Source organism: Narcine bancroftii, chromosome 4 (assembly GCF_036971445.1).
Source record: "Narcine bancroftii isolate sNarBan1 chromosome 4, sNarBan1.hap1, whole genome shotgun sequence".
Classification (NCBI taxonomy): Eukaryota; Metazoa; Chordata; class Chondrichthyes; order Torpediniformes; family Narcinidae; genus Narcine; species Narcine bancroftii.
Genome location: NC_091472.1, coordinates 220,802,925 through 220,824,320, shown reverse-complemented (window position 1 = coordinate 220,824,320; position 21,396 = coordinate 220,802,925). Strand labels below are relative to the sequence as shown.

Here is a 21,396-nt window from a genome sequence, read left to right as displayed (position 1 = left end):
AAATGCACAGCAGGTCAGACCTTGCCTATGGAAAGAGCAAATGGAGCCAATATTATAGATCAATGACCTATAACAGAGCTGCCTGTTCTGATACAAAAAAAATCAAGTACCTGAAGTGGTTGAATTCAGTATTTAGCCTGAAAGGACATAATGTGCCCAGAGAGAAGGCAAAGCCCTGTTCAAACTCCTGCTGAGTCACATTATAACTATGCAGGTTGTCAAAGACTGACTGGTCAGAGCAGGAGCAGGACAGAGATTTAAAGTGGCAAGTAAATTAAAATTGAGGGTTGGCCCTACTGTACAAATCATTCATCAAATTGGTGCTTGGTTTCGCCAATATGAGCACTCTGACTAATAAGGCAGATGAACTTAAAGAGTGTTGATTAATACATAGAAATATGATATTGCTACGATCACATAGAAGGGAAGATTTGGTCAACCCAGAATTCAAAAGTATAGCATTCCCACTGGGATAGAGGGAGATGTAAAAACGCCAGTGTTGCAACACCGATTATAGAGTCAATTACTATAGCAATGAGGGAGGATATTCTAGAAGGCTCCTCAAATAGGGCAATATTAGTAGAACCAGAACAAAAAGAGCACTTTGCTAAGTGTCACTGCAGACCTCCACTCATCATGAGATAGAGGAGTAGAGAGGTAAAATTCAACCAAAGGTGAAATGATCAGGATTCAGGGCCAAGTTATTCCCATGAGGTTTAAAGGATATCAAGGACCATATGAAAAAAAAATCTGCAAACTGTTCATCATATTATACCTTGAACAGTGAGAGGCTTCTTAGACAAACAGTTAAATCAGTTAGCTTTAAGACATAAAATACAAGAATAAAATTTGAAGTTTAGATTTACATTGAAAAAGGGAACATTTTGAGGGAGTCACGTGATGGAGTAGTGGCCGGACGGTGAACTCCAGCCCTCTCCAGAAAAGTCGGAAAAAACAAAGGAAAACACGCACAGAAATAAAAATTAAAGAAAAGTGAGTATAAAGGTGGAAAGAAGATGGTGACGCAAAAAGAAAAATCGAAATCAACGGTAAGAAGAGAGGAAGAGAAGACAACGGAAGAAGAAGGAGAAGGCCTTACCTGTTCGAAGAGGCCCGCGGTGGAGAGAGAAACCCGCTCCCTCAGGTCGGTAGAAAGTGGACTACAAAAATGGCTCGATGAGCCGAGTAAAAGTGCGCGGTGCGCATGAAAAAAAACACACCAACGGGAGGGGTGACCAGCTGGGGAGTCGATCTCCACAGCCGGCAATGACAGCTGCAGAACACCTGCAGCAAGAGGAGAACACAGAAGACAACGAAAACAAGAAAGAAGAGAAGAAAAGGGCAACAAAGAAACAACAGATGGCCAACCCAGAGGAAGAAGAAGAGGAAGAGTACAGTGAAATAGAAGAAGAAGGGAAAGGCAAGATAAAGGATATACTTTCTCTTATTAAAGAATACATGGAGTCATTTAAAGAATGGCAAACGCAGGAATTTAATGATTTAAGAAGAAGAATAAACATCACAGAAGAGAAAATGAATAAAATAGATATGACCTTAACAGAAATGGGAAAGAAAATGGACAAGATGGAAGAGCGGGCAGTAGCAGTAGAAATGGAGGTAGAGGACTTAAAAAAGAAATGAGAGGAATCTAATAAAAAAGTTATAGAGACACAAGAACTGTTAGCTCAGAAAATAGATATAATGGAAAATTATAACAGAAGAAATAACAAAGATAGTGGGCCTTAAAGAAGATGAAGAAGGCAAGAATATGAGAGAGTTTATAAAAGATTGGATCCCCAGGATCCTAGGATGTCCAGAACTACAGCAAGAAATGGAAATAGAAAGGGCACATAGAGCATTGGCCTTTAAACCACAACCACAACAAAAGCCAAGATCTATTTTAGTAAAATTCCTAAGATATACTACAAGAGAAAAGGTACTGGAGAAGACAATGGAAAAAGTAAGAGAGGGCAACAAGCCACTGGAGTACAAAGGGGAAAAAATCTTCATTTATCCAGATATAAGTTTTGAACTCCTGAAGAAGAGAAAGGAGTTCAATACAGCAAAGGCGATTTTATGGAAGAAAGGGTATAAATTTATACTAAAGCATCCAGCGGTATTGAAAATATTTATTCCAGGACAACAAAACAGACTATTCTCAGATCCAGAAGAAGCACGAAAATTTGCAGAACAATTACAAAATAGACTGAGGGATGAAGACGTGTAATGAGAGTACAAAAGACTGAGAACTAAAAAGGCACATAAGTTTTGAATTCCTGAAGAAGAGAAAGGAGTTCAATACATCGAAAACGATCTTATGGGGAAAAAAAAACTATTCTCGGATCCAGAGGAAGTAAGGAAATTTTCAGAACAACTACAAAACAACCAGAGAGATGAAGACATGTAATAAGAGTAAAAATGACCACGATTTATATGTATGTGGGTAAAGAGGTATATGTGTGTATATGTATAATGTGCATACATGAATGTATCCGTATTTAGAGGAAAATATAGATAGTATAGACAAGAATTAATAAGGGAAGGAAATGGAATAGAGGGAATAAGGAGGGAACTAAAAGAGTGACCTTTGTTACATATGAAAAGTGAAATCTTTTCTGGGGGGGCTGGGTGGGGAGGAGTTGCGGTCACTGCAAAATCAGCTGACGCTTGCGAGTGAATTCGCAAATCCAAATGGACAGGGGAGATGTGGTTGTCCGACAAGGGATAAAGGACAACTCAGGAGGGGAAGGGGAGATTGGGGCTAAAGAAGTTTTAAATAGGAGAATAAGGAAAATGTTTGATGTTTTAGGAATGTTGTCTTATAAAGGGTTTAAAACAAGAAAACAGAAATGGATAAGGAGGAAAGGTAATGATGGAGAAACGGAAAGGGAAGATAAACAAAGTATAAAATGGCTACGTTGAACTATATGACTTTAAATATTAATGGAATACGTAACCAAATTAAAAGGAAGAAACTGCTAAATTTACTGAAAAAAGAAAAAAATTGATATAGCATTTGTGCAAGAAACACACTTAACTGAATTGGAGCACAAGAAATTAAAGAGAGATTGGGTAGGACACGTAACAGCAGCATCGTATAATTCAAAAGCAAGAGGAGTAGCTATATTAATTAGTAAAAATGTGCCATTTAAAATAGAAGAGCAAATAATAGATCCAGCAGGGAGATATGTAATGATAAAATGTCAGATATATTCGGAGTTTTGGAATCTACTCAATGTATATTCACCTAACGAAGAAGATCAAAAGTTTATGCAAGATATCTTTTTGAAGGTAGCAGATACGCAAGGGAACATATTAATAGGAGGGGATTTCAACCTGAATTTGGATTCAAATATGGATAAAACTGGGAAAAAAATTAACAGAAAGAACAAAGTAACCAAATTTATAATTAAATCAATGGAAGAAATGCAACTTTTGGATATATGGAGGAAACAACACCCAAAAGAAAAGGAATATTCATATTACTCGGCTAGACATAAAACATACTCAAGAATAGACCTATTCTTGTTATCAGCTAGTATGCAAGATAGAGTAAGAAAAACAGAATATAAAACTAGAATACTATCGAACCATTCACCCTTAATATTGACAGTAAAGCTAGAGGACATCCCTCCAAGAATGTATAGATGGAGATTAAACCCCATGTTACTTAAAAGGCAGGATTTTAGAGAATTTATTGAAAAACAAATAAAAATGTATTTTGAAATAAATACGGAATCAGTGGAAGATAAGTTTATACTATGGGATGCAATGAAAGCATTCATTAGAGGGCAAATAATAAGTTATGTAACCAAGATGAAGAAGGACTATAATCAGGAAACAGAGCAGTTGGAAAGGGAAATAGTAAATATAGAAAAAGAATTAGCAATGAAGGAAGATACAACTAAAAGAGAATTGGCGGATAAAAAAATAAAATATGAAACACTACAAACATATAAGGTGGAGAAGAATATAATGAAGACAAAACAGAAATATTATGAACTAGGTGAAAAAACGCACAAAATCCTAGCATGGCAGCTTAAGACAGAACAAGCTAAGAAAATGGTTTTGGCATCAAGGAAAAAAGACAAATAAATTACATATAATCCAAAAGGAATTAAGGAAAACTTTAGAGAATTCTATGAACAATTATACCGAACTGAAAACGAAGGGAAAGAAGGGAAAATAGATGATTTTCTGACTAAAATTGAACTATCAAAACTACAAATAGAGGAACAAAATAAATTAACAGAGCCATTTGGAATAGTAGAAATAGAAGAGATAATAAAAAAATTACCAAATAATAAGACACCAGGAGAGGATGGATTCCCAATAGAATTCTACAAAACATTTAAAGACTTATTAATTCTGCCCCTCCTGGAAGTAATCAACCAGATTGATGAAACACAAAGCTTACCAGATTCATGTAAAACAGCAATAATTACAGTAATACTAAAGCAAGGGAAAGATCCACTCTCACCAGCGTCATATAGACCAATATCTTTACTTAACACAGATTATAAGATAATAGCTAAACTATTAACAAACAGATTAGCAGAGAATGTACCGAAAATGGTAAATTTAGACCAAACTGGATTTATCAACAAAAGACGCACAACAGACAATATTTGTAAATTTATTAACTTAATTCATGCAGTAGAAGGAAATAAAGCACCTACAGTAGCAGTTGCTTTAGACGCAGAGAAGGCCTTTGACAGAGTAGAATGGAATTATTTGTTCAAAGTATTGCAAAAATTCAGTTTACCGGAGAAGTATATTAATTGGATTAAAGCATTATATAAGGGACCGTTAGCGAAAGTGACAGTAAATGGACATGTATCAAAGAAATTTAACTTAAGCAGGTCAACACGGCAGGGATGCCCACTATCACCTTTATTGTTTGCGTTAGCTATAGAACCACTAGCAGAATTGATAAGAATAGATAATAATATAAAAGGGATAAAAATAAAAGAGAAGGAATATAAAATCAGTTTATTTGCGGATGATGTTATAGTGTACTTAACAGAACCAGAACTATCAATAAAAGAATTATATAAGAAATTGAAGGAATATGGAAAAGTGTCGGGTTACAAGATAAATGTAAATAAAAGTGAAGCAATGCCTATGAATAATGCGGATTTCTCAAAATTTAAGAAGGAATCACCATTTAGATGGCAAATGCAAGCAATAAGATACCTAGGTGTACAAATAAAAAAAAATCTCGGCCAACTATATAAACTCAATTATTATCCACTAATGAAAAAATTACAGGACGATTTAGAGCATTGGAAAGATTTACCACTAACACTAATAGGAAGGATAAACTGTATTAAAATGAACATTTTTCCAAGGATATTATACTTATTTCAGGCATTGCCAATACAACTGACGGAGAAATTCTTCAAGGAGTTAAAGAAAATAATAAGGAAATTTTTATGGAGAGGGGGAAAACCGAGGATAGCACTAGATAAATTAACAGAATGGTATAAACAAGGAGGCTTACAACTGCCAAACTTTAAAAATTATTATAGAGCCGCACAATTAAGATACCTATCAGATTTTTATCAAGCAAGGGAAAAGCCAGATTGGACGAGATTAGAATTAGATAAAATAGGGGAAAAGATACCTGAACACATATTATATAAATGGGATGAAAACTTGGTACAACATAGAAGTTCTCCAGTATTACATCATCTCCTCAATATTTGGAAGAAGATTCATGTAGAAAGAAATAAAACAAATTATCAATTACCAAAACTAATATTGACGCAAAACAAGTTACTCCCTTTTACAATAGATAACCTTTCCTTTAGAGAATGGGAAAAAAAGGGATTAAAAGAATAGAAAATTGTTTTTCAGGAAATAGATTCTTATTCTTTGAACAAATGAAAGATAAGTACAATATAACTCAAGATACAGCGCTGGCATATTACCAATTGAGATCCTATTTGAAGGATAAATTAGGAAGCAGTTTGAGTTTGCCAGAGGCAAGTAACCTTGAATATGTGATTACAGATACAATGATAATCAAAAGATTTATAACAAATATGTATATTAAACTGCAAGAAAAGGAGAATGAGGAAACAAATGGTAAAACTAAACAAAAATGGGAACAAGATTTAAATATAACGATAAAATAGGAAACATGGGAGAATTTATGCTCCGGAACGATGAGAAATACAATAAATACGAGGTTACTTATGATACAATATAACTGGATACACAAGCTATAGATTACACCTCAAAAGTTAAATAAATGGGACCCAACAGTATCTGATAGATGTTTTCGATGTAAAAAAGAAATGGGAACAACAATTCATGCAATCTGGACATGTGAGAAAGTAAAAAAATTTTGGGAAGATCTAAATCAGATATTAAATAAAATAACAGAAAACAATATACCAAAGAATCCAGAGATCTTCCTCCTAAGTTACATAAAAAACAAAGAATTTGGAATTGATTTGGAGGATGCACAAAAAAGATTTGTTAAGATAGCTCTAGCCGTAGCAAAAAAATGTATTATGTCAACCTGGAAATTGGAAGATAATTTGAAAATACAACAATGGCATATAGAAATGAATAAATGTATTCCATTAGAAAAAATAACATATAGTTTAAGAAATAATATTGAAATATTCGAACAAATATGGGAGCCTTACATTAAATACAATAGCGAAAACCTACCGGGGACAATCATTACCTAAGTTGATGGAAGGAGAAGGAAATGAAAAGAATGGACTCAGTAGAATTTCTGGTGTATTTTTGTTGAGTGACAACATTGTCTGACTGGTTTAATGTATCCTAGATTGTATACCTTAAATGGACGGGAGGGGGGGGGGGTGGGGGGGATGGGTTGGGAGGAGGGAGGGGGCGGGGGGAGAAAATGTCACTGTATATGTGTGAAAAGGAAAAAGTGTACCATGGTTAATGTGATTTATGGTGTGAAAAATAAAAAATTTAAAAAAAAGAAAAAGGGAACATTTTGTATCAAGCAAGGGGAGCATGATAGCACTGTGGTGGTGTTCATTCATGAGTCTGATGGCTGTGGGGGAAATAAAAACCATCTTTATGTCTTTCAGCGAGTGCTTTTACTCTTTTAAGCCTTTTCCCCAATGAGACGAGGGAGATGAGAGTGTATCTGGGCACAATGGGTCCTTTAATGTGTCAACTGCCTTTCCTAAGCAATGGGAGATGGAGCTCATGAAGGGGAAGGAAATTTGTTATGAGCTGCATTTATTGCACAGTTCTTCCCAATCTTGATCAGAGCAGTTCCCACACCTGCAGAAGTTGTAGAAGAACAAGGGGGACATGTCAAATCTTCTTAGTATATAAAGAAAGTAAAGATGTGCTTTCTTGACCATTGCAGCAACATTCTTATCCCAGGTCAGGGCATTGGGGAAGTTTATTTGTATTAATTTGAAGCTATCTACTCTTTCAACTTCTACACCATTGATGTGGACAGGGGTGTGCTGTCTGTACCCTTCCTGAAGTCCACAATCTTCATTATCTTCCTGATGTTGAGAGAGATTACTTTGGCACTTTGCCACTAGACTTAATCTCCTTCCTATATTCTGTCATCATCACATGATACCCAACCCACCACTGTGGGTCATTGATGACTTTGAAGATGGAGCTGGAATAGTATTTGGCTCTCCAGTTGTGGGAGTAGAATAAGGTCTTTTGTACATAACAATGAAGAATGTCAGTGTTTACTGTGATCATGGGAGAGATGTTGTTACCCACTTTCACTGTCTGCAATATATTAGAGAGGAAGTCAAGGATCTAGTTGTAGATGGCGTGCTGAGGCTTAAATCCTGAAGTTTGGGAATGTTTTCCAGGTACTATGACACTGAAGGAAGAGCTGTACTTTATTGACCGGACGGATGGCAGTCTCTTCAATCTGAGGCACCTGCAAGCTCACACCAAGACACAAGAGCAACTTGTCCATGAACTACTCTTTGCAGACGATGCCGCTTTAGTTGCCCATTCAGAGCCAGCTCTCCAGCGCATGACGTCCTGTTTTGCAGAAACTGCCAAAATGTTTGGCCTGGAAGCCAGTCTGAAGAAAACTGAGGTCCTCCATCAGCCAGCTCCCCACCATGACCACCAGCCCCCCCACATCTCCATCGGGCACACAGAACTCAAAACGGTCAACCAGTTTACCTACCTTGGCTGCACCATTTCATCTGATGCAAGGATCGACAAAGAAATAGACAACAGACTCGTCAAGGCAAATAGCGCCTTTAGAAGACTACACAAAAGAGTCTGGAAAAACAATCACCTGAAGAAACACACAAAGATCAGCGTGTACAGAGCCGTTGTCATACCCACGCTCCTGTTCTGCACCGAATCATGGGTCCTCTACCGGCATCACCTATGGTTCCTAGAACGCTTCCATTAGTGCTGTCTCCGCTCCATCCTCAACATTCATTGGAATGACTTCATCACCAACAACAAGCTGGCAGAGTCCGCAAGCATCGAATCCATGCTGCTGAAGACTCAACTGCGCTGGGTGGGTCACGTCTCCAGAATGGAGGACCATCGCCTTCCCAAGATCGTGTTATATGGCGAACTCTCCACTGGCCACCGAGACAGAGGTGCACCAAAGAAGAGGTACAAGGACTGCTTAAAGAAATCTCTTGGTGCCTGCCACATTGACCACCGCCAGTGGGCTGATATCGCCTCCAGTTCGGCAGGCAGCAACCTCCTTTGAAGAAGACCGCAGAGCCCACCTCACTGACAAAAGACAAAGGAGGAAAAACCCAACACCCAACCCCAACCCACCAATTTTCCCTTGCAACCGCTGCAACTGTGCCTGCCTGTCCCGCATCGGACTTGTCAGCCACCAACGAGCCTGTAGCAGACGTGGACATACCCCTCCATAAATCTTCGTCCGCGAAGCCAAGCCAAAGAAGAAGAAGAAAAGAAGTTTATTAACTATAGTCTAACATAGGTGTTCCAGGTCCGAGTGGAGAGCCAGGGAGAAGACATTTACTATGAATCTGTTTGGAAAATAGGCAAATTGAAGTGAGCGAAGGCTGGCTGGTTGGCTAAAGTTGATGTGAGCCATGACTCTCAAAACCCTTCATGATGGTGGACGTCAGAGACATGAGTTGGTAGCCATTTAATCTGTTATCCTACCTGCAGTCTTTTACAATGATGGTGACCTTCTCAAGTGGGAACAGTGGTCTTTTGCAGAGACAGGTTAAGGATATCTACTTATATCCCTCAGTCAATCCATGCAGGTGGTTGGAACATGACCTGGGACTCAGTCTGGTCCAGTTGCTTTCTGTGGGTTCAAGATCATCCTAACATCAGCAGCAGTGACCATGTGTACAACAGTGCTCGCAGTAGTTCATATTGATGTCACTTCACTATTTTTACCCTGTTTGAGGCACGCATAGTACATAATTATTGAGGATTATGAGGCTATTATGGGCTACAATGCCCAGCATGGCTTTGTACTCTGGGATGCCGTACAGGTCCTGTCATAGTCGCTGTGTTCTCTTGGTATCAAGTTGGTGGTGTACTGTCTCTTGACTTCCTCAATGGCCTTACGGAGATTATACTTGGATTTTTGTAGTGGGTCCGGCCTCTTGACCTGCATACCTCTAACCTGGCGTTCAGCAGCAAGATGACTTCACAGTTTATCTGGGGTTTCTGATTGGGGAACACCTTTATTGTCTTGATAATGCAGTCTTCTGTGCAGTTACTGATGAAGGTGGTGACGGCAAGGTTGTACACTGAATCCCTGAACATTGACCAGTCTACTGATGAAGCAGTTTCCTTGGCCACAGTTACATGGCTTACCAGCAGAGTCTCCCTCCTTAGTTTCTGCTGTGTGGACATAGCATCAACAGAGTTTGATGATCTGATGTCATCCTGTGGATGAGAGATGGAACGGTTGATTGTTTTTTTAACAGTTATAGCAGTAGTCAAGGTTGTTGGAACTTCTGGTGGGCCTGGAGATGATGGTGGGATTTTGTGTCGAACACAGCATTGTTTGGTTGAAGTCCACTACAAATATAAATGTACCTCGGAGCAGTTATTTAGTGGGTGGAGGTCGTACTTTAAAAAATTAGGGAGACAAAAGGGGAATATGACAATCACCGACAGACAAGATTAAGTAAGATTCCAAAGCATTTTATAAATATATTTTGGGCAAAGGGTACCTAAAGAAAGAGTAGGGCCCCTCAGGGAACAAATGAATAAACACAGGACATAGCTGAGGTCTTAAGGGAACACCTCCCATGTGTATTCACCAAGGAGAAGGGCATTGTAGCTGGAGAATTTGGGGGACGGAGGAAGTGGAGGGAAATTATCACTAAAAATGAATGATAAATTCCTGGCTGGTTTAAAGATGAATATCTCAGTCAACAACAGAGGATATTGTTGCATTCTTGACAGACGGTCAACCACTCTCCATGACACATCAGTGGTTCTGTTGTGAAAAGCATAAAGTTCCTTAATGTGCATATAACCGACAACTTATCCTGAATTTGCAACACCTCATTTGTCAGGAAGGTGCAGCTGTGCCTACACTTCCTAAGGAGGTTAAGGAGGGGAACGTTACCAGCCCCTATCTTGACAACATTTCACAGGAGTGCAAATGAGAGTGTCCTGTCTGGGTCTTCATAGTGTGGCATGGTAGCTGCAAAGCACTGGACGGATACAAATGGTTATCAAAACAGCTGAGAAGATCACGAGGATCTCCCTTTCCTGTAATGATGACATTCAATGGGAACTTTGCTTAAAAAGGGCTTAAAGAATTATTGAGGACCCTTTCTATTCGGCACACAGCATGTTGGATCTACTGCCATGAGGAAGAAGATGCATTGAAATCAGGACTGCCAGGTTGGGAAAGAGCTTCTTCCTGCAGGCTGTGAGATTGACAAACAGTATCCTGTAACTGAGTAAATAATTCCAGAATATTTACTGGTATATTTTAAATTACATCTTGATGCATACACATGATTATGTGCTAAGTATTGTGTGTGTGTGTGTGTGTGTGTGTGTGTGTGTGTAGGCACTGTAGTCTGGAGAAACGCTATGTCATCTGGTTGTACATGACCAGTCGGGGAGGGGGGGGGGCAATGCGTGATGCCGTAGGAGAGAGATGTGGGTAGTCATCTCTCCCAATGAATTTGTAATAAAAACCAGTTTATAAATGCCCTTTTAAATATATAAATGTACTATATATATATATATATATATATATATAAGTGTACAACTGGAATAGATGGAAATAATTATGAAAAATTAACTAGAGCTCAAACTATGAAAAAAAACCCAATTTTGAAGCAATCGGTGAGGTTGGAAGAGACTCGGCCCAGCTTGGGGCTGGATCCAGTCGACTCAGGTAATGTTCCTGCTCACCTCCCAGCAACGACAGCCGGCTACTCCAAGGATAATGCCGGCACCTGGGCTGTGGAGCACCGGACAAGATGGTGACGATATGAAGCGATGTTCTTCTGCAGAAACAAAAGAGTCTTTGCGTATGCGCACTTCTGTGCGCATATGCACTATTCCTAGTATTTTTGGCTGGTGCTTGCTGGTCCAGCAATTCTGGATCAGTGGAGGATCAGTCCCGGGGTGGGGAAGAAGTAAAAAAGTAATGGTGGTGGACCAGAAGAAGTGGGAGGAGCAGGAGCAGCAGAAAAATTTCAAGAATCAAGTTCAGAAGAATTATAATTTAGTGAACAAGAAGAAATACAAGGAAACCCTGTTGCAGCTCAGGGAAGGCATTTATCTAAATATAGACTATTTTGAGCAACAATTCCAAGCAATGTCATAGCATATTTCTTTGGGCTTTACATCTGTTAATAATAAGCTTTCAAATGTGATGGAAGATATTTCAACTATTAAAGCTGATGTTGCAAATTATGCAAAAGTTGTAGATAAAGTACAAGATTAAGAAGATGGAAGATAAGCTGGAGGATTCTGTTTGTGATATTGATCAGTGTCAACAAAAGTTGAATACTTTTGATGATTCTTTTACTGGATGGAGGATAGAGAAAAGTGATTTACTGAAGAAAATCGATTCATTGGAGAATCAGAACTGGAGGAATAATGTGAAAATAGTGGGTTTACCAGAAGATTTTGAAGGCTCTGAATCAGTCAAATTTTTTCAAAAATGGATACCTGATGTCTTAGGAGCAGAACTGTTTCTGAATGGAATGGAACTGGATAGAGCCCACAGAGCACTTAGAAGAGAACTTCTATCTGGTCAATTACCTCGATCTGTTTTGGTCAGGTGCTTATGTATCAGGATAGAGAATTAATTATAATTAAATTTTTCTAAGAGGTGTCAACTTGTATTGATGAGGTTATAGTAGTCTACTTCAACTTCAGTTAGGCCATTGGCAAATCTCACATGGGAAAATGGTCTAAAAGGTTAGAGGAAGAAATTCAAGATGATTTGCAAATTTAGATCTGAAATTGGCTTGATAGTAAGAGCAAAGAGCAATGGTGAAGGACTGGTTGTGTGATTGGAAGCTTGTAACCAGTGATGTACTTTATAGTTTGATGTTGAGACCCTTATTGCTACAAATATTAATTGAATTTGATTGTAGGGGAAATAATCAGAAAGTTAGCATATGGCACAAAAAAAGTAGTGTTGATGATTGAGGAGAATAGATTAGACTACAGGATAACCGATCAATTCAAAAGATGTCAGAGCAATGGCAGATAGAATATAATCCTGTTAAGTGCCATTTGATGAACTTTATCTTATAAAGCGAGGACATACACAATGAATAATAGGGTCCTCAGATGTTTTGAGGAATAAGCATTTCTCTGATTCGACGAGATACTTCTACGTCGTCAGTTCGCTCAACCAGGAAACTGCCTTGCGAGTTGATGACTTCATCCAGGGGCCACCAGAGGAAGGTAAATACATGGCTCTTAAAAACCTCATCATCAGTACGTACGGCCTTTCATGGCACAAGAGGGCCACCAGGCTCCTTCACTTGGACGGCCTAGGCAATAGGATCCCCTCTCCCCTCATGGATGAGATGCTCGCACTGGCTGAAGGGCACAAGCCTTGCCTCATGTTCGAGCAGGCGTTTTTTGACCAGATGTCCGAAGTCATCAGCCTGCTGCTGGGTGAGTTATAGTGCAAGCAGACGTGCTCTACAGTTCCAAGCATTAAGCCACAGACAAGGTCAACCACGTTACATGGCTGCCACCGAAGACAATTCCAAAATCTAGCCCGCCATGTGAGCAGGGTCTGCCCCACCAGAGAACAGTAAGGCCCAATCCCAAATGGCGTTTCTAACAGCATTGGGGCACGTTTGCACGCAGGTGTCTCCAGCCATGCTTGTTTCTGGGAAACCACAGGGCTTAGTGGCTGGCCGGTCGAACAGCCTTCTCCACATCTAGGACAACATCTCAGGCTGCAAGTTCCTCATAGATACAGGGGCGGAGGTAAGTGTCATTTCCCACCCCCCCAAACACACTTGAGATGCACACGAGACCTCACGGCCCATCCCCACGTGCAGCCAACAACACCGTCATCAGCACCTTTGGCAAAAAGCAAATTTCTGTACGTTTCAGCGACACCATCTTCAAACGGTGGTTCACACTGGCCTCAGTGGACAAACCTCTGTTGGGCACAGATTTCCTGTGGGCACATCCCTACTCATAGATGTCCAGAGCAAACAGCTAGCCCTACTCCATGCCCCTCGACAAGTCCAACAAGCCGTCAACACAGCTCACCTCCGTGAAAATTCAACACAGCCAGTACAGCCAACTCCTTGCATATTTCCCCTCCATTCTGCGCCCCCCAGTTCATGGCTGCCATGCCGAAGGATGGTGTCCAACATCACACCGCCATCACTGGCCCACTATTGCATTCATGGGCCCACCGCCTGGCTCCAGACAAGCTCAACCTCACCAAGGAAGATTTTAGGTGCATGGAGGAGCTTGACAATGGTTGTTGGGCCTCATCCCTCCATTTAGTGCCAAAAACCAACGGCAGCTGGAGACCCTGCAGCGACTACAGGCACCTCAATGACACCTGACCACTACCCAAATCCCCACATTCAGGATTTCGCAGCAAACCTCCATGGAGCAAAGCTGTTCTCCAAAGTGCACCCGGTTGACATCCAGAAGACAGCTATCATCATCCCTTTTGGCCTGTTTAAGTTTCTCCACATGCCATTTGGTTTAAAAGACACAGCACAGTCATCCAGCGCCTCATGGATGCATTGGCAGGAACTTGCCTTTCCTTTTCATCTACCTCGACGACACCCTGGTAGCCAGCAACATGCCCAAGGAGCATGTGACACACCTACACCAGCTTTTTGACTGCCTCACACAGTTCAGCCTCACAATTAACCCGGAGAAGTGCCAGTTCAGACTTGCAGAAATAGACCCCCCCACCTGACAAGGAGGTTGCCATTCGACAATTTGCTAGGCCAACCATGCTGAAAGGCCTGCAAGAGTTCATGGGCATGATGAATATTTACAACAGATTCATTCCCGGGGCAGCTGAGATTATGTACCTTCTTTTTGCCCTGATGTCAGACTCAAAGGAGCTTGCATAGACAGACAAAGCACATAGTGCTTTCGAGACCAAAGAGGCCCTGGTGCATACAGTGGTGCTAGCCCACATGCGAATGGATGTACCAGCAGCCCTCACAGTCGACACATCCAACATAGCAGTAGGCACTGTCCTGGAATAGTTTGTGGATGATTCATAGCGAGCCTTCACTTTCTTCAGTTGCTACCTGTGCCTGTCGGAACTGAAGTACAGGTACACGATCCTTTATCTGGAACCCTTGGGGACAGTGTGTTTCGAATTTTGGATTTTTCTGGATTTCAGAAATCCAGATTTAAGCCCACCTGAATTGTGCTGCCGTCTCCACTCCCACCCCCTTCCAGTCACCCTTCCGTCTCCCCCCACCCTCTCTCGCCCGCCCAACTCACGCTGCCAGTCCCTTGGCCCGCCAAATGCGCTGCCGGTCTCTTGGCCACCCAACTCGCGCTACCGGTCTCCACCCTCAGCCGCCTGACTCGCGCTACCAGTCTCCCCACCTCGCCCGGCTAACTTGCGCTGCTGGTCTCCCCCCCCTCGTCTGCCCGACTCGCGCTGCCGGTCTCTCACCCTCCTGACTCTCGCTGCCGTCTCTCTCCCCACTTGCTGGATTTTGGAGCTTTCTGGATTTTAGATGTCGGCATAAAGGATTGTGTACCTGTACAGCACATTTGACAGGGAGCTGCTTGCCCTCTACCTGCCTTTCCGCCATTTCCACTACTTCCTAGAGGGGCATCCATTCACTGCCTACACCACTCACAAGCAGCTCACTTGTGGAGTTGTGGTCCACCCGACAGCAGAGGCACTAATACTACATCTCAAAGTTCACCACCGGTATTGGGCACCTGTCAGGGAAACACAACGTTGTCGCCGATGCCTTTACTGCTAACCTGGAGAGTGCAATGTCACAGGGAAAAGACTACCATAATCTGGCCTGCACACAGCAAGATGACCCTGAGATGCTCAGTTTTAGAACTGCAATTACGGGATTGCAGTTCCAAGACATCCCACTTGATGCCAAAGGCACTACATTCCTCTGCGACCTCTCCACAGGCCAATCCAGACCGCTGATCCCCACCCAATGGAAGGGGGTTTTCGACATAATCCAAAGTCTGTTGCACCCCTCAATCTGCACAATAGTGTGACTGGCGTCAGCAAAATTCGTTTGGCATGGCTTGCTTAAGCAGCTCATGGAGTGGGCGATGCCTGCACAGAATGCAGGCAGCCAAAGTCCAGCAGCACACCAAACACCAACTCCAGAACTTCAATGACCCGACCCAAAGGTTCCAGCACGTCCACATCGAAATTATCAGGCCCTTGCCAGTCTCCTGAGGGTCGTGCTACCTGCTCACAGTGGTAATCAGGTTCACTCATTGGCTGGAAGCCATACCCATTCCGGATGCCTCCACAGAGATGTGCGCCAGGGCTTTCCTCTCTGCCTGGTTCTCCTATTTTGGTGTCCCAGAAGGTGTTATGACAGACCAAAGGGCGCAGTTCACCTTTGCCCTGTGAATGGAATGCTCCAAGCTCTTAGGCACCCAGCTACATCACACCACGGCCTATCACCTGCAAGCAAATGGCCTAGTCGAACGGTTCCATTGTCACCTCAAGTCAGTGCTGATGGCACACCTCGAAAATCTCAACTGGGTGGACGAATTACCCTGGGTGCTACTAATACACATGGCGCACAAGACGACCTTGGAGCCTCCTCTGCTGATCTGCTCTATGGCAAGACCATTGCAGTCCCTGGCCAGTTCCTTCCACCAGTAACCAAGCAGGACACTGACACTGCAATTCTCCTCGAGTGGTTGTGGGACAAACTGGACTCCCTTGCACCACCACTGCCATCATGGCATGGTCAGCCACCCTGCTACTACCCCCCAGACTTGGCTTCTTGTGACTATGTATTTGTGCGCAGGGGGACACACAGGACTCCCCTTCAGTGACCTTATGAGGGACCATACAAAGTGCTGCACTGGAATGCATCCATGTTCACTCTTGACATTGGGGTCAAAGGAGTTATTCACTCTGGACTGTTGAAACTGGCCCATCTGGACTTGTCCCAGCCAGTACAGGTCCCACTACCAGTGCGCAGAGGTCAGCCACCAAAACAGCACACCTCACCCATGATGCTTTGCAAGACCTTCGTTGCCAGTTCTTGGGGGGGGGGGGGGGTGCAGTAGCGAATTAGCAAGGATGGCGTCACGGGACTGTCTCTTCCAGTGCAGACCAGAAGGATGCATACACGGTCCCATCATCGGGACACGAGGGCTGAGTCGTAAGGGGCGGAACGGTAGTCGGGGTTAAAGACTGCAGCGCGAGATTCAAAGTAAAACAGTTGTGACCACAAAGCTCTCAGGCTTTCACTCACAATGAGCTGCAGCAGCTAAATTCTGCAGGATGTTGCCTGAGATGAGGAGGAGAGGCAGTGTGGGCTGGGTTTACTTTCCTTGGAGCAAGGAAGCAAAGGATGCACATGATAAGGTACATCCTTATTTGGGGCTCAGTAGGGAAAATTATTTGGGGCTCAGTAGGGAACTTCTCTCCTTTTCAAAACAGTAGTGTATAAAACTAGAAAGAATAGGTTTAAGACAAAAGAAAGGATTGGAGGAAAATCTTTCAGAGGATAGTTGGAATATGGAAGGCACTATCTAAATGGTGGAGGCAGGTACTTACACAAAATTCTAGATGAGCACTTGAATTGCCAAGATAAAAGAAAGGAACAAGTACATGTTGTTAAATGGTACTGGTGTAGATAGTGAACATGGATGTGGTGGGATCATTTTTGTGCTGTTTGACTAAATGCTGAAGACTGGATTGTTGACTGTAGTGCACCAGTTGGACTAACCTATTTTTTGTGTTGTGAAAAAGCAATTTACATTACTGAGATCAAAATAGTTTACTTCAAATTCCTCAAGCTGGTGACAGCTGGAAAGGATTCAATCAGTATTTTTAGCTTGATGATTTAATACAGTTTTCTCTTAAATTTTAAATTTAGACATACAGCACAGTAACAGCCCAATTTGGTGCTAAGAGTCCATGCCACCCAATTTACACTCTATTAACCTACACCCCCAGTACGTTTTGAACAGTGGGAGGAAACCGGAGGCCCTGGAGAAAACCCACAGAGACTTGGGAAGAACGTACAAACTCCTTACAAACAGTGCAGGATTCGAACTCCAGTCTGGTCCTGATTGCTAATGCTGTAAGGCGTTGCGCTAACTGCTACGCCAACCATGCCACCTCTTAAGATACTTACTATCACAGATGCTTATGTCGAGCCAGTTTTATTCACTTCTTGCAATGTGAAGAAACTGAAGAGCATTAGAATCAGAAGACTATACAGTCTGATCTCATTCTTGCTGCAGTACTAAAGATCTGACTCTAGAATTGGATAATTTCCTAAACCTAATGTTCTAACTAAATTGGAATATTACATCAATTCAACAAAGTGGAAAGATGTAAAATCACGATGCTAGAGAAACTCTTGCATCTGTAGTTTATGTTGCAAAGATAAAGATACATCATCAACATTTTAGGCTTGAGCCCTTCATCAAGGAAGGAACAAAGTGTGGGTAGGCAACCAAACAAAATGGTGGGATTGGGGGAGAGGGGAAGGAGCATAGTCCCAGCTTGTATATAATTGAAAAATGTAGTGTGCTTTTATTATTATGGATTGTTGATATTGTTTGAGATTGAAAAATTATAAATAAAGTATTTTAAAAAAGGAGCATAGTCCCACAGGCATGAGGTTATGGGGGAATAAGGGAGGAAGGGCAAACCAGCAATTGGGGAAGGGGGGAAATAGTTCTATGAATGGAGAAGGAAGAGAGTGGCCAGCTGGAGGAAAGAAAGCAGAGAAATGGGGATGTTCTATTCACAAAGAGAAATCCAATTAGCACACAATTTATTAGCAAAATCATAGGAGGTGCTGGTGAGAACATAACCCGCATCACAGAGTCTTACGTGAGGTTCTCCCCCCTGACCTCAACACAGTCTTTGTCAAGAGGTAGACCAAAGAGATGAATTCCAGAGGGTTAGGGTTAGGGCATCATGTGGGCAAGTATGGAACCCAAGTCAAACTGAAGCCAATGGGCATTAAGGAGAAAATAATCCAATGGTTGCCATAGGACGTCATTCAAATGAAGATGGTTAATTTCTCATGGGGGGGGGGGGGTCAAACATCCCAGTCCCAGAACATCACTGCAAGGGTTCTACAGGACAGTGTTCTATGTCCATGACATTTGAGCTACTATATTCATCTTTCTTGTGCTACAAGATCATAAGTGGGATTTTGCTGATTGTTGCACACTGTCCAATTTGATAAGCAACCCCTCAGCAAATAAAGCAACCCCAAACCTGCTTGCAGCAAGATCCAGTAAATATTTAGGCATGGGACGATGAGTGGGAAGTATTATTTGTGATGCAAAATGTCAAGCAATAACCATTTACAATAAGGAAGTCCCTAACCATCTATACTCAGTATTCAAATACATTACCAATGCAGAGCCTCCCATCAACATCCTGAAGGTCACCACTGACCAGAATCTCAACTTGATCAGCCCCATCAATACAAGGGTAAATCAGAAGCTTGGTATCCTGTGCCATGCAACTCACCTTCTTACACCCAAAGTCTTTGCACTGTTTACAAAGCACAAATCAGGAGTGTGATGGAATATTCTCTGTTTACCTGGATGAATGGAGCCTCAAGAACTCTCATGAATATTGATCAAATCCAGGACAAATGAACTTCTTCTGACTGGCAACCCATCAATTACCCTATATATATATAATAGTTTCAGTGTGTACTGTGACACAATGGGTTAATTAAATATATGCTTATAAAAGGGATTAGAATTGGGTTAGGTGTATTTTACAGGTAGAACAATGCCTTGCAAATTCCAAGGGTAGGTGCGAACAGAAGGTTCTGGGCTTTAGCAACAGATGCAAGCACACCCCAAAATCTGAAACATTTGCAGAGTTGGGACATGTGTTTTTTATATATAAATCCTGGAAATTGCAACATTTGCAAATTGAAACCAAAAAATAACAGTATCTAGAACATCAGGAGGGGAGGGGCAGAGAATGAGAAAGAAGTAGTTAGCAGAAGGCAATCTAAAGGCACTTTCAGGTGGCCAATTGACCCGCTTGTAAAGCCACATATTTTGGCAAAATGCGGCTGTGGGAAGGCCACATGAATGTGCAGGAGACGCCTGCAAGGTGAGTTTGATAACCCTCCTCCGAGAGGGATAATCCCCGCAGCACAGTGGCCTTCCCAGCCACCTGAATGCAGCTGCCTAAAAGCGGCTGCATTTGGATGACAGTCAGCTGGTCAGCGCCTGACAGCTCCTCTCTCAGTCCCCATCACTATTGGGCAGCTGGCACAGGGACATCCCCACACTGATCCCGCCGTCTCGCTTTCTCCCCACTCACAAAATCAGTCCCCACATTGTCGGGCAGCCAGTGCGGGCTGTCCCCACACTGTCGGGACTGATTTCGGGAGTGGGGAGAAGGGGGCTGGAGCAGCTAGTGGGGGAGAACGGGGCTGGCCGAAACAATGTCGGTACCCGACTCGAGTGCCTCCTTCTCCACCGTCGGCCGCTCCAGCCCCGTGAGTAGGGAGAGAGCAGGGTAGCGGGATCAGAGTGGGGATGTCCCCGCGCTGACAGCCCGTGCTGGCCACCCCACAATGTGGGGACTGAATTCGTGAGTGGGGCAGCGGGAACAGTGTGGGGATGTGCCCGTGCTGGCTGCCCCAGCTGACAGCCAGCCATCCTCTATTGAGAGCCCAAGGGACAGGAGCCAGAATGCGCTCAGCTGTCCTTTCAGGTGGCTCGCGCTGTTTTCAATGCTGCCACCTGAACTGCAATTTAAAGGGCCGCTTCTGCTTCTTCAGGTGCATTCTTAGCGGAGAATGTACCTGAAAAAGCCTTAAGAAAAGGCTGGACAGAAGAGAGCCTGCGGAAAAGGCTTCCTTTTTCAAGACTGGGGAGAATTCTGATATGGTAGCCTGAGTGTAGTCTCTGTGGAAATCAGGAGTGGCGGCTAGTCTACCTGATGTGGCAAAGAGAAGAACTCTGTGAGAAGAATCTGGAAAGATGTTTCTTCTGGAAGACACTCCTGTTTGGGGTGTCCAACAAGCAACAACTATCTCTCTGTCATCCTCCACAACTTTCCTGCCTGGTAATTCTAAGTAAAGCACTGAAGTTTGCTTGAATGTAATGACTATTTGATTCTGTGCACAGGATTGAAGATTACTAGAAACTGTGGCCTTGAAAATGTGGACAATGGAAGATTGGCCAGTAAAAAGGGCTTTCTTGAAAACACATTACACACACTTGCACTTAGATTAGGTTGGGGGGAGGGATTGTGCAAATAATTTAATGTTGGTAATTGTTGATCTTGTTCTATACTCAGAGAATTTAACTAAGTTTGTTTAAAGAATCAATGCTTTGGTGTATTTCTATTGGTGTTGGTATATGGGATTCACTGAACTCGTAACAGTACAGCCTACAAATTGGTTCATAGCTATTGTGAAATACCTCCAAAACATGCAATCTCCAACATCGAGGATAAGAAGTGGCGTAGCACAACAATCCTATCACCTACAGGTTCTCCTCCAAGATGTGCCCCATCCTGATTTATAAATATAAAGGCAAAACTATATTATTGCTAGGCCCAAATCCTGAAATTCCTGAACATCACTGCAGGTGTACCTTCACTAGTAGGATTGTAGTAGCTCACCATAATCTTCCAGAAGGTGATTATGGTTTGGGCAAATTTTTACTGGCCTTGCCAGCAATAATGAGATCCAGAAAAATAAATAAACAAAATCTATGTATACATCTGGAAATGGAATT

At 42.3% G+C, this 21,396-nt stretch overlaps 1 protein-coding gene across 6 annotated transcripts in view; it reads right to left on the bottom strand.

Moving 5' to 3' along the window:
- rbm44 (RNA binding motif protein 44) overlaps positions 1 to 21,396 on the bottom strand; it is a 145,475-nt gene that overhangs the window by 34,263 nt on the left and 89,816 nt on the right. The gene's annotated exons all lie outside the window — the stretch shown is intronic.